The following is a 12695-nucleotide window of genomic DNA, read 5'->3' on the forward strand; positions in this document are numbered from 1 at the left end:
CTAAAGCCATACAATTACTAAGTTGCAGAACAAAGATTTGAAGTAAGATACTCATAGTTTTAATTTCTATTTAAAAACAAACAAACGAAAGAGAAATAACAAAAATAGCAAGTTTGAGAAAAGTTGACCTGTATCTCTTATTCTCTTTTTATTTTTTTTGAGACAGGGTCTCACTCTGTTGCACAGGTTGGAATGCAGTGGCACAATTATGGCTCACTGCAGCTTTGACTTTCAGTGGCCCTTATTCTTTAACAGTAATTCTATAGTACAACCAGGAATCTAATGAAGTTACTGTTAATTATGATGACAACTGGTCACTCGCATAAAAATGAAAAGCATTATACATTAGCTCAGAAGTGCTCATCAAAAATAGAAAATCTTTTAGCAACTGCTCCATAAATATCATTCCCCACTTTTGTTTTTAATGTTTTTAAAAACAATTTCAACTTTTATTTTAGATTCAGGATGTACACATGCAGGTTTGTTACATGGACATGTTGCATGATGTTAAGGTTTGGCGTATAATTGATCCTGTCACCCATGTAGTGAACACAGTACCGAATAGTTCGATCTTTAACTCTTGCCCGGGTTCTTTGTACCCTGTCTCATAGTTCCCAGTGTGTTGCCATTTTTAAGTCCACAAGTACCCAGTATTTATCCACAACTTATGAGTGAGAAAATAAAGTATTAGTTTTATGTTCCTGTATTAATTCACTTAGGATATTGGTCTCCAACTGCATCCATGTTGCTGCAAAGGACATGATTTTATTCTTTATGGCTGTGTAGTATTCCAAGGTGTATAGGTACCACATTCTCTTTATATGATCCATCACTGATGGACACCTGGGCTGATTCTACATCTTTGCTATTGTGAATAGTGCTGCAATGAAATGCAAGAACATGTGATTTTTTTTTTTTTTTTTTTTTTTTTGGTTCAAGGATTTCTTTTCCTTGGGATATAAATCCAGTAATAGGATTGCTGGGTCAAATGGTAGTTCTTTTTTAAGTTATTGGAACACTCTCCAAACTGCTTTCCACAGTGGATGAACTAATTTACATTCCTGCCAACAGTGTTCCCTTTTCTCTACATCCCCACCAGCATCTGTTGTTTTTAAACTTCTTAATAATAGCCATTCAGACTGATTGAATTAGTAGCTCATTGTAGTTTTGATTTGCATTTCTCTGATGATCAGTGATGAGCATTTTTTTCATATATTTTTTGGGCTCATGCATGTCTTCTTTCAAGAGGTAGTCTCTTCATATCCCTTGACCACTTTTTAAAGGAGTTATTTGTTGTCTGGTTTCTGAATTGTTTAAGTTTCTTATAGATTCTGGATATTAGACCTCTGTTGGATATGAGTATTTTCTCTGTTCTATAGGTTGTCTGTTTACTCCCTTGATAGTTTCTCTTCCCATGAAGAAACTCTTTAGTTTAATTAGGTCCTAACTATCAATTTTCATTGCAATTACTTTTGAGGATTTAGTCATAAATTTTTTCCTAAGGCTGATGTCCAGAATGGTGTTTCCTAGGTTTTCTTCTAGGATTCTTATAGTTTGAGGTCTCATATTTAAACCTTTAATCCATCTTGAGTTAATTTTTGTATATGCTGAAAGGTAGGGGTCCAATTCCATTCTTTTGCTTATGGATAGCCAGCTATTGCAACATCATTTATTGAATAAAGAGTCCTTTTCCAATTGTTTACTTTTGTTGATTTTTGTCAAAGATCAGATGGCTGTAGAAATGCAGCTTTACTTCTGGATTCTCTATTCTGTTCTATTGGTCTGTGTTTCTTTTTTTTTATAAGTACCATGCTGTTTTGGTTACTGTGGCCTTATACTATAGTTTGAAGTTGGGTAATAACGATGCCACCAGCTTTGTTCTTTTTTCCGAGGATTGCTTTGACTATTTGGCCTCTTGCTGAGTTCCATATGAATTTTATAATAGTTTTTCTAGTTCTATGAAATGACATTGTTAATTTGATAGAAATAGCATTGAATTGGTAGACTGCTTTGGGCAGTGTCACCACTTTAACGATACTGATTCTTCCAACCAGTGAGCATGGAATGCTTTTCCAACCAGTGAGCATGGAAAACTAACAATGACATTGTTAGTTTGATAGAAATAGCATTGAATTGGTAGACTGCTTTGGGCAGTGTCGCCACTTTAACGATACTGATTCTTCCAACCAGTGAGCATGGAATGCTTTTCCATTTGTTTCTATCATCTTTGATTTCTTTCAGCAATGTTTTATAGTTGTCCTTGTAGAGATCTTTCACCTCCTTTGTTAGATCTATTTCTATTTTTTATGATTACTGCAAATAGGATAACATTACTGATTTGGCTCTCAGCTTGAACATTATTGGTGTATAGAAATGCTCATATTTCTATATTGATTTTGTATATTGAAACTTTACTGAGTCATTTGTCATGTTTGGAAGTTTTTTGGTGGAGTCATTACAGTTCTCTAGGTATAGAATTATACTGTCAGCAAAAAGAGATAGTTTGACCTCTTATTTTCCTATTCATATACCTTTTATCTCTTTCTCTTGCTTTATTGCTCTAGCTAGGACTTTCACTAGAATGCTGAATAGGAGTGGAGACAGTGGACTTCCTTTTCACGTATCAGTTTTCAAGGAGAATGCCTCCAGCTTTTGCTCATTCAGTATGATGTTGACTGCGCATTTGTCATAGATGACTCTAATTATTTTGAGGTATGTTCCTGTGATGCCTAGTTTGTTGAGGATTCTTATCAGGAAGGGATGTTGGATTTTATTTAAAGTTTTTTTCCGCATCTATCAAGATAATCATATGGTTTTCGTTTTTAATTCTGTTTCTGTAGTGAATCAGATTTATTGATTTGTGTATATGGAACCAACCTTGCATTCTGGGAATTAAGCCTACTTGATTATGGTGAATTAACATTTTGAGATGCTGCTGGATTTAGTTTGCTAGTACTTGATTGAGGAATTTTGCATCTATGTTCATCAGGGATATTGGCCTGTGGCTTTCTTTTTGCATAGTGCCTTTGCCAGGTTGTGGTACCAGGGTGATGCTGGCTTCCTAGAATGAGTTAAGAAGAAGTTCTTCCTCCTCAATTTTTGGGAATGGTTTCAGTAGAATTGGTACCAGCTCTTCTTTGTACATCTGGTAGAATTTGACTGTGAATCCATCTGGTCCAGTCTGGGACTTTTTTTGGTTGGTAAGTTTTTATTACTGATTCAATTTCTGAACTCAATTTTCGACTGTTCAGGGTTTCAATTGCTCCCTGATTCAGTACTGGAAGATTGTGTATTTCCAGGAATTCATCCATTTCCTCTAGATTTTCTTGTTTGCAAGTATGGAGATATTCATGACAGTCTCTGAGGATCTTTTGTATTTCTGTGGGATTGACTGTAATATCACCTTTGTCATTTCTGATTGTGTTTATCTAGATCATCTTCCTTTTTTCTTTGTTAATCTAGCTAGCAGCTTATCCATTATTTATATTTCAAAAGCACAACCTTTGGTTTTGTTTATTTTTTGTATGCATTTTGGTTCTCAATTTTGTTCAGTTGTGCTCTGATTTTAGTTACTTCTTTTCTTCTGCTAGTTTTGGGGTTAGGTTGTTCTTGTTTTTCTAGTTTATCTGGGTGGGATGTTAGATCTTTAACTTGAGATATTGCTAACATTTTGAGGTAGGTATTTAGTGCTATAAACTTTCTTCTTAACAGTGCCTTAGCTGAATCTCAGATATTTTGGTATGTTGTATCTCTGGTTTTACCTATTTCAAAGAATTTTTTAATTTCTGCCTTAATTTTATTGTTTACCCAAAAGTCATTCAGGAGCAAGCTGTTTAATTTTCATGTAATTGTATGGTTTTGATAGATCTTTTTAGTATTGATTTCAATTTTTATTCCACTGAGGTCCAAGAGTATGGTTGGTATGATATCAATTTTTTTTTAAATTTACTGAGACTTGATTTATGGCTGAACATGTAGTTGATCTTGAAGTATGCCCTATGTACAGATGAGAATAATGTATATTTTGTGATTTTGTGTCTGATGGGTGGAGTATTCTGTATATGTCTATTAGGTTCCATTGGTCAGGTGTCAAATTTATGTTGAGAATTTCCTTATTAGTTTTCTGCCTCGATGGTCTAACACTTTCATTATGGTGTTGAATTCCCCCACTAGTATTGTATGGTTATCTAAGTCTTCTTCATATCTAAAAGTACTTATTTTATGAATCTGGGTGCTCCAATGTTGACTGCATATATAATGATATATTTATGATATTTAAGTCTTCTTAAATATTTAGGATAGTTAAGTCTTCTTGTTGAATTGAACCCTTTATCATTATGTAATGACTTTCTTTGCCCTTTATTACTGTTGTAGGTTTAAAGTATGTTTTATCTAATATAAGATTAGTGACACCAGCTCCTTTTTGTTTTCTGTTTGTGTGATCTTTCTCCAACCCCTTACTTTGAACCTACGGTTGTTGTTATATATGAATGCTATCCCCCACTTTTAATAAAATATTCACTATTAAGATATGTGGCTGGGGACAGTGGATCACATCTGTAATCCCAGCACTTTGGGAGGCTGAGGCAGGTAGATTGCTTGAATCCAGGAGTTCAAGACCAGCCTGGGTAAAATATCAAAAACTAATCTCTACAAAAGATACAAAAACTAGCTGGGCATGGTGGCATGTTCCTGTAGTTCCAGCTACATGGGAGGCTGAGATGGGAGGATCTCTTGAGCCTGGGAGGCAGATGTTGCAGTCAGCTAAGATAACGCCACTGCACTCTAGCCTGAGTGACAGTGAGACCTCATCTCAAATTAAAAAAGAAATGAATTTTATAGGGAAAACAATTGTTTGTCTTATCCTCCTCACTCTTACTCTTTTTCCTCTTTTTTCTCTTCTTCCTCCTCCTTTCTCCATCTCCTCTTCCTCCTCTCCTTACATTTATTTCATCCCCTTTTCCTATTTTACTTGTCTCCTGATATCCTTGTCTACCTCCAGAGATATTTCTCCTGTGTTGATCTTGTAAGTAGGAAGCTTAGCCTTAATACATGGACTTAGAATGAAAACAGCTCCACTGCCTAGGAGAAGAATTTCATTTATATTACTTGGGGATTATAACACTCTAAAACCTAAAAATCCAAAATTGTTTAACACTAAATCACAGTGTTTGCTGGAGGGAATAAATATATCAGAAAGGCATAAGACCTTTTCAAATAAAAACAAATCAAATATTTATTCTGTACCTACCATGTGCAAGGGCTAGAGTATTATGTAGAGAATGAAAAGAAGTATGGGCAGGCCTTGTCTTCAGATTGGGTGTGCAGAATTTTAAATTTTAATGCAGACTAAATAATGGCTCAAGGAAATTATAGAAAAAGTTAAAAGTAATTTAAGATTAATTTATACATAAACAGTGAAGACAAATGCAAAGTTAAGAGAAGACAGGTAGAATCTTAATTGTATCTGGAAATTTTACAAGGATTTGTATACTTCATAAAATAAAAACACCAGTGGGATTATCATTGGATTAAAGTGGTAAATTATTGTGATCAATTCTGTTTATTAAACCAATAACAAAATGATTTAAGAAAACCCCAAAACACTAATGAAGATATTCATTTGGAGAAATTGTATATCCGTATCAAGAGTAGCAGGAATAATAGCAATGGTAATTGCAGTTAACAGTAGTAGTTATGGTGGTAGTTAGCACCTGGAGAAAATCTGCTGCATCTACTACCAAGAACTGTATGTGATGCTCCAGACTCACCATGAATTTGAAAGATTCAATGTGGCAGGTCATGAGTAATTATAAACTATTTTTTCCTTAATTGTTGGATTCCATGTTTTACATTTAAAACTGTCCTAACGTAAATATTAGAATTGTCAGAGATACGATTTGTATAGGAAGAGAAGGTATTTGGGGACAAGGCAAAATGAAAAAGGTTTTTTTTTGTTTGTTTTTTGTTTGTTTGTTTGTTTCCCACAACATGTTTCTAGTTTTGATGCTTCATTTTGGAAAGAGGTAATTCCATGTCAAAATTAGGCTGAGTGAAAAATGCACACACAGTCATCTTCATTTTCATTATCTGGAGTAGTTCAAAAGGCTCAAAAAAGGGAACTGTTCTCAAAGAAAGGAATGCATGTTCAGGTAATTACAAATAACAGACGCATCTGGTTATCTTAATTGTTTGGGAATGTCTCAATTAGCTGAAAATGTTTTCATGATGACTTGGAGACAGTGAAAATTTTTCACAACAGATTGGATTCACTGGTGAGAGGAAATATAGGCAGCTTACCCTGAATTCTATTTATGACTACAGAATCCATTCAAAGATCCAGATCTTTTGAGTTTCATTTGCCTGTAAAGGGAATATAAATGTCATTTTTGCTTTTGTTTGTCTAATCTCTGCAGCCACGTTGTTGGTCTGAGGAGGAAGCAGGACTGTCAATGCTGTGGACACCCAGGCTAAGGCAAGCACATCCAGCCTCTCTTTCTTCATTTAGACCATAGTTCCATTTCTTCACAGAAGTTGCGTTCTCACTGAAATTTAAGTTTTAAGCTTCCATAGCAATTTGGGATGCTCCTTTAGAAGCTTAGAATGATCTAAAACTACAGGCACATTCTCAATTTGATTAGAGCTGATGGCTTTTAGATACATTGAAGAGCTTCATACTGGCATGCTTTAGTCAGTTACTCAGCAATGTTTGCCCTAGACCTGCCACGATAGGATTGCCACCATACTACCCTATCATGCCTCAAGTAAGACAAATTCAATCCAGATTTTTCCCTTTTCTGAGCTTTACTTCTTTGTTTTTCAAAGAAACAGATTTGTCAACTTCAGGAAAGTACATATGCAATTACTATGATATCAACAAATCAACATTTCATACTCCCAAACCTCCGCTGTGGGTGAAAAGCCCCTCTAGTTAACTCCCTTGCTCTTGGTTTATTAATGTAGATTTAAAAAGAGGGTCTTGTCTATTTTGGGGGGCAATTTTCAATGCAATTGTTTAGAAATGCTTCAACACTGATTTTTCTAATCTTGACAAATACTCTTTAAAGCCAGAGGAAGCATTTCATAGTTTCTAGTAAAGAGGTTATGAACTATTAGACATCACTAATTCTTTGCTTAATAGCCACCTTTGCATATAAAATATGAGCAGGGTTAATCCTACAGATAGAAGGAATGCATACCTGGGGTTAATCTAGCTAGCAAGTAGATATCTCATTGCCACCAGACAAATTCAGATCAACATTATTTATCCGGAAGTCCTTGAAAGAGAACACAGGCTCCTCCTCCAAATCTTTCTTAGCCATAGGGATCAGTAGGGGAAACCCAATGTTCTCCAGCAATTAACTACTCCTGAAAAGGAAGTCAGCCTCTTAATTTTTCCATGGAGTCTCACATATATGCTGCAAAATGCTTAGAGAGTATTGAAGAGAGGGGTACAAATGAAAGAGTGGATATCGAAATAGGGAGATGTTGGGGAAATAGATGCTTCACTTCCACTCTCATGGGGCAATATGTAAGACCATGGTACTTCAACTATCTTTCAACTTCTAGCCTGTAGATTCTCCTTTTCAGAGGCAGAAACTACTCCTTGCTGTTTGACAGAGATTTACAAAGTTACAAGAGGCCCTAGTTAATTTGGCATTTAGTCAATAGTAGTTCATTTTTAATTCCGGGTCCTTAGAAAAGAAAATATCAGTATAATTTGTTCTGAGCTAATACATAAAGAAATTGCCATATATTTTCTCACTGGATGCTTGCTTTTCCACTATGCAGATGTTGGACAACTAATTGTTGGGTTACATACAAATCCTTCATGTTTTGGAAGGTAGCAAACGATCTCTTTACTTATATAGGCTGAAAAGTTTTTTATTGACAAATGAAATAGTAAATGGTCATAACACAGACATATAAAATCTGTCCTTAAAGAGCATCTTCTCACCCCTCATTCCATGCCTTTTCACCAAGAAGCACTCTGGTCTGGGGACCCCCTCACTTTAATAAACACCACTATCCTGCAAGGTTTCCAATTTTCACCTTCCCCAAACTTACAAGAATAATTATCCATTTCTGAGAATCCTCTGTCTTGGCTTTTCACTTCAATACCCATTCATCCTTTAGGGTTCACTTAAGTCTGTCCCCCACCAACTGCTTTGAAGTCTTTTATCACTGTCCTAGATCCTAAGACTTTATATCTCACAGGAGTTATAGTATTTAGTTGGCAATGGGTCATTTGGACATTCCGTCAAACCCATTGCTGCTTGTATTGCTGAGTATCTAATGAGACACATAACCTTTTTAAGGACAGTAATGTGCTTTGTGTATTTAGGACTATGCTTGGCCAACACTGAATTCTCAGTTACACTAGACTGAGAGGAGACACATCTGCCAGGTTGTAATCATAGGTCAATTCATCCAATATTCTTTCCGGCTGGATGCTTTAGACTTCAAGACTTCCAGGAAATCATTTCTTTCATTTTAAAAGTTAAATATCAAGGTGATGTTGGTTTCATTACCAAGAGAAGATCAGGGGAGGTTTACAGTGTAAGAAATGGCCTTACAGATTATGAAGACCAATATTCACCTATTACAAACAAGGCAGCAAAAGTTCAGATGTTGTTTCAGATGATGATATATTTTGGCTATCAAGTTAAAAATTGCAGGTGACAATGCTACACATATATACGCAGACATTGATTAAGAGGACACTAGGACTGACACAAATCAAGTAGCTCAGAATTCAACAGAAATTCCCCAAAGCAAAAGGAAGAGGTCTTTGGGAAGAGAGTGTTTAGCCATCAGAGTCACAGAAAACTGGCCTCAAAGTTCAACCATGTGGCTTGGGCAATCACGAAGCCTCTCTGAGCCTGTTTCTTTACCTATAAAATGGAAGTAATAATACCTCACAGAATAAAATGAGTCTCAGCGTGTAATAGCTACAGCACAGAAACAAGTGCATTCTCATTAATCCTAATATTCAAACACTGTTGTCCCAATATCCAACCTAGTTTGTTCAGAAAGATGGGACCTAATATAGTTCCTCCTCCTCAAATACTTCCAACCCCAAGGTGGTTTTCCTCCTTCCACTGACCTGCCCTAATTTTCCATCTCTGCTATAATTAGCTTAGTTGAGATTCCATAGAACTTAGAAAGTGCCCCAAGAGGTCATGCTCTGAGTTGAAGCCTTGCTCTCTTTATTCACAATACAGCTTGAGGTGATGGCTGAAACAGAAATCACCTCACCGTCTCCTCAATACAGTAAGAGCCAGATCCATGGCACAGTGCCAGTGAATCTGGCCCTCTAGTGTGCTTCCATCTAAAGCCAGTGGTACTCACAGGTCCAGTGAGTTGCATCTCTGTACTCACAGAGTCAGGAGCAAACTGGCTCCTCCTTGGAGGTTTGTTTGAATTGGAGAAGGGAGAGCAGGATATCACAATGAAACTGATTGAAGCCTAAAGTATGATCTCTTTTAATCTTGGAGTCTTTTCCATTGGGAAATTGACCTCCTTCTCTCAGTGCTCTTAGAGAGACCACCAGAGTAGCTAGAACAGAGCAGTCTTGGCACCTACCACCATGTTGTACCCAGGACCATTAATTCACCCCTGGCTCAGCCTCTGTTACTGTGCCTGTTTGGGTGCCAGACTTTACCTTTGGTTACAACACAGTGTCTCATGGGACCCATTACTTCTCTCTGTGCTCTGGTCTCCATAGATAATTCTACCCAAGTCTTTCTTTCTGTGCTTGCCTCTCTGCCTCTGAAATTCTCTTACTCCCAGGAGTCTCTTATACTCCTGTGAAATCAGTGGACACAAAAGTCATGTGACTTCTTCCTGATTCTACTCTTGAGCTACAGCACCCTTGCCCACCTAGCCATATACATGAAGGCCAAAACACTAAATATGTGACACATACCACACACAAAGAAAGAAAGTAAAGAGCGAGAGGTTAGGAGAAACAAGGAGTAGGAGAGCCATGTGACCACCTCTCCAGAAAATGAAACTGAAATTAAATGGCTTATATCAGTTAAAGTAAGCTGGAAGTTGGCTGAGCTTCCACTCTAAGTGTGAAACAGATATGCAGACTTACATATTAATTAGATAATTGGTGTGCTGCTTCCAATTCAAATATATAGTAATAGATTAAACTTATGCCTAGTGTTCCACTATTGGAACACTAAGCATGTGGGAGTTATTTACATCCTAATGCTCAAAATCATCACCAAGGTCTGATTTCAAAAATTCAAAAATTGCAACCTCGGGCATAAATGGGTTAAGCCAAATCTGGATAGTTTACCACCTACTTTTATGTTTTTTGTGTTTTTTTATCCATCTGATATTTCTAATCAGCACTGTTCCACACACTACATGGAGGAAAGAGAATGGTGAACACAGCTAGAGGAGCCTGGAAAAAAATCTAGAGGAAGACTACTGATAGAAAATTATCTCAATTTTTATAGGAAAAAGTTGGAGTTTTAGTGCAAGAAGGCTTAACTCCTTGAATCACACAGTCAAATGCACTAATTTTTATAGATAAGGACAAAGGGGCACAGAAAGGTTATAAGTAAAACCAATATATTATTCCTCAGAGTACTAAGTAGAAGCTTAATTAGTTTAAGAGAATCTTCAGAGTAGACAATTGGACTTAATGACATTTCCTAGACTCTCTGGGCATAGTATATATAAAATAATTTCAATGGGTGAATCTTTGATTTCTAGTTAGTATACATAGGACCAAGATTATGGTAGTCATTATATACCCTGAATCTAGTTATGGGAACATTGATATTTGGAATTTGTAGATGTTTTGTAGAGGTTCAGGGACAAGCATTTAAATATCATTATTTGATATTAGGAGAAACTGAGCCAAGTGTGTTAGGAATAGTACCAGATTAGAAGGCAGGTATTCTTGTCCTGACTCTCCACAAACTTCCCAAGCTGCAGAGGCAGATATGCTGTCCCCACACCCCTTTTAATGGTACCTGGCAGCTCTTCTCATCATGAAATGTCTACCTCTCTATTCCATGAATCTGGACTGGCTTTGTAACTCCTTTGATCAATGGATTTGACTGATGGAATATGGCAGGAGTGACAGCATGCCAGTTCAGAGCCTGGACCTCAGGAAGCCTGCTGTCTCTCTCTCTCTTACTTTGTCTACCTCCTGCTATGAGAACAAGCCCAGTCAAGTCTGCTGGAGGAGGAGAGACCATGAAGGGCGCAAAATTCAGCCAAGTTTTCCCAGCCAAGGACCCAGACATGTGACTGAACCTGCTAAGATTGCAAAACAACCTAGCTGACCTGAAGCTGAACTCAGATGCAAGAGTGAGCTCTACTGATACAGAACTGGCAATGAATCCACAGCCTCAAGAGTGATAATAAATGGTCATTATATTAAGTAACATCTTTTAGGGTAGGGGTAGTTTTTCTTGCATCATTATTGTGATAATAGACAATTGATACAGGGACATATATTTCTGAAGGAACTAGCTCCTTCTATAACATTAGTATGGCTCTGATTTCTGGTGGGGTAGATTATATGTCCTTAATTTGACTGTGGAGAAAAATGTAGAGATATAAATACAAATACAAATATATCTGTATATTTATCTAAATGTGTGTATATATATATATACATATACATACACACAGAGTATATATAGAAAGACACATATATATGTGATATATATAATCACATCTGTAGCTATGACTAACTTTAAACATATATATTTACCTATATCTAGATTAATGGACACAAACTGTAAAATCAGACAAGATGCTTTACACAGAGCTTCTCAACCTGATACATTCATCTTCGTGTAAAGGTAAATTACTCATTTCTGTCCTTGAGGATTTACTAAAGGCATGATTGAGAGTATATCTTGTGCACTGGCATAAACTGGGCCAGGGCAGATTTATTTAGTAGGTTGGGTAACCAACATATCTTTTGATTTAGCCAAACACAGGTTTTATTTGCTCACCCATCATTTTTTCCCTCTTATTATGGTTTGGGTGGCCCTGCATAAGACTTGTTCACATCAGTGATTAGTCCCTGTATCATTTTTATAGGTCTATTTTAAAAAGGTGTTTATTTAAGTGACTGGTAACTAATCATAGTTCTATAATTGACTGAAAAGTTGACTCAGTGTAAAATTCAAATTAAATTGAAAAGAAGCCCAAACCCTCATTATAAATTATTCTTCCCAGCTCCACAAACACTCATTTTACAAACAGCAAAAGCATGAAGAGACAAAGTTTGCCTTCCTGCAAAAAATATGTTCAACAATTACAGACCAAAATTTATAGCAAAGGAAGACCGTTCCTCTTTCTTTTCAGTGACACTAATAAAAGGAAAGAAATATAAGTACTGCTTAGTGTAGGCTGGGAAATGCCTAAATTTTAAAATTAGAATAGTAGCATTTTATTTCTGGAGAAGCTCGACTGATCTTTTTACACAGAGCGACAGACAGGCTTAGGGGGGCATGACCTCATTGCAAAGATTTGGGCTTCAAAGGCCGCTCCTCAAACCTCTTGCTGATCACCTGCCCTTCTACCACCCCAAATTAAACATTTAAAAGTTTTGAAGCCTTCTTGCTTTACATGAAACATTTTTCTACCATCCTTCAGTCAATTACCCAGAGGCCAAAAATATCTCTTCCCCCATTCAGCCCGTGGCACCTCCACTG

The sequence above is a fragment of the Piliocolobus tephrosceles genome, chromosome 15 (genome assembly GCF_002776525.5).
Source record: "Piliocolobus tephrosceles isolate RC106 chromosome 15, ASM277652v3, whole genome shotgun sequence".
Classification (NCBI taxonomy): Eukaryota; Metazoa; Chordata; class Mammalia; order Primates; family Cercopithecidae; genus Piliocolobus; species Piliocolobus tephrosceles.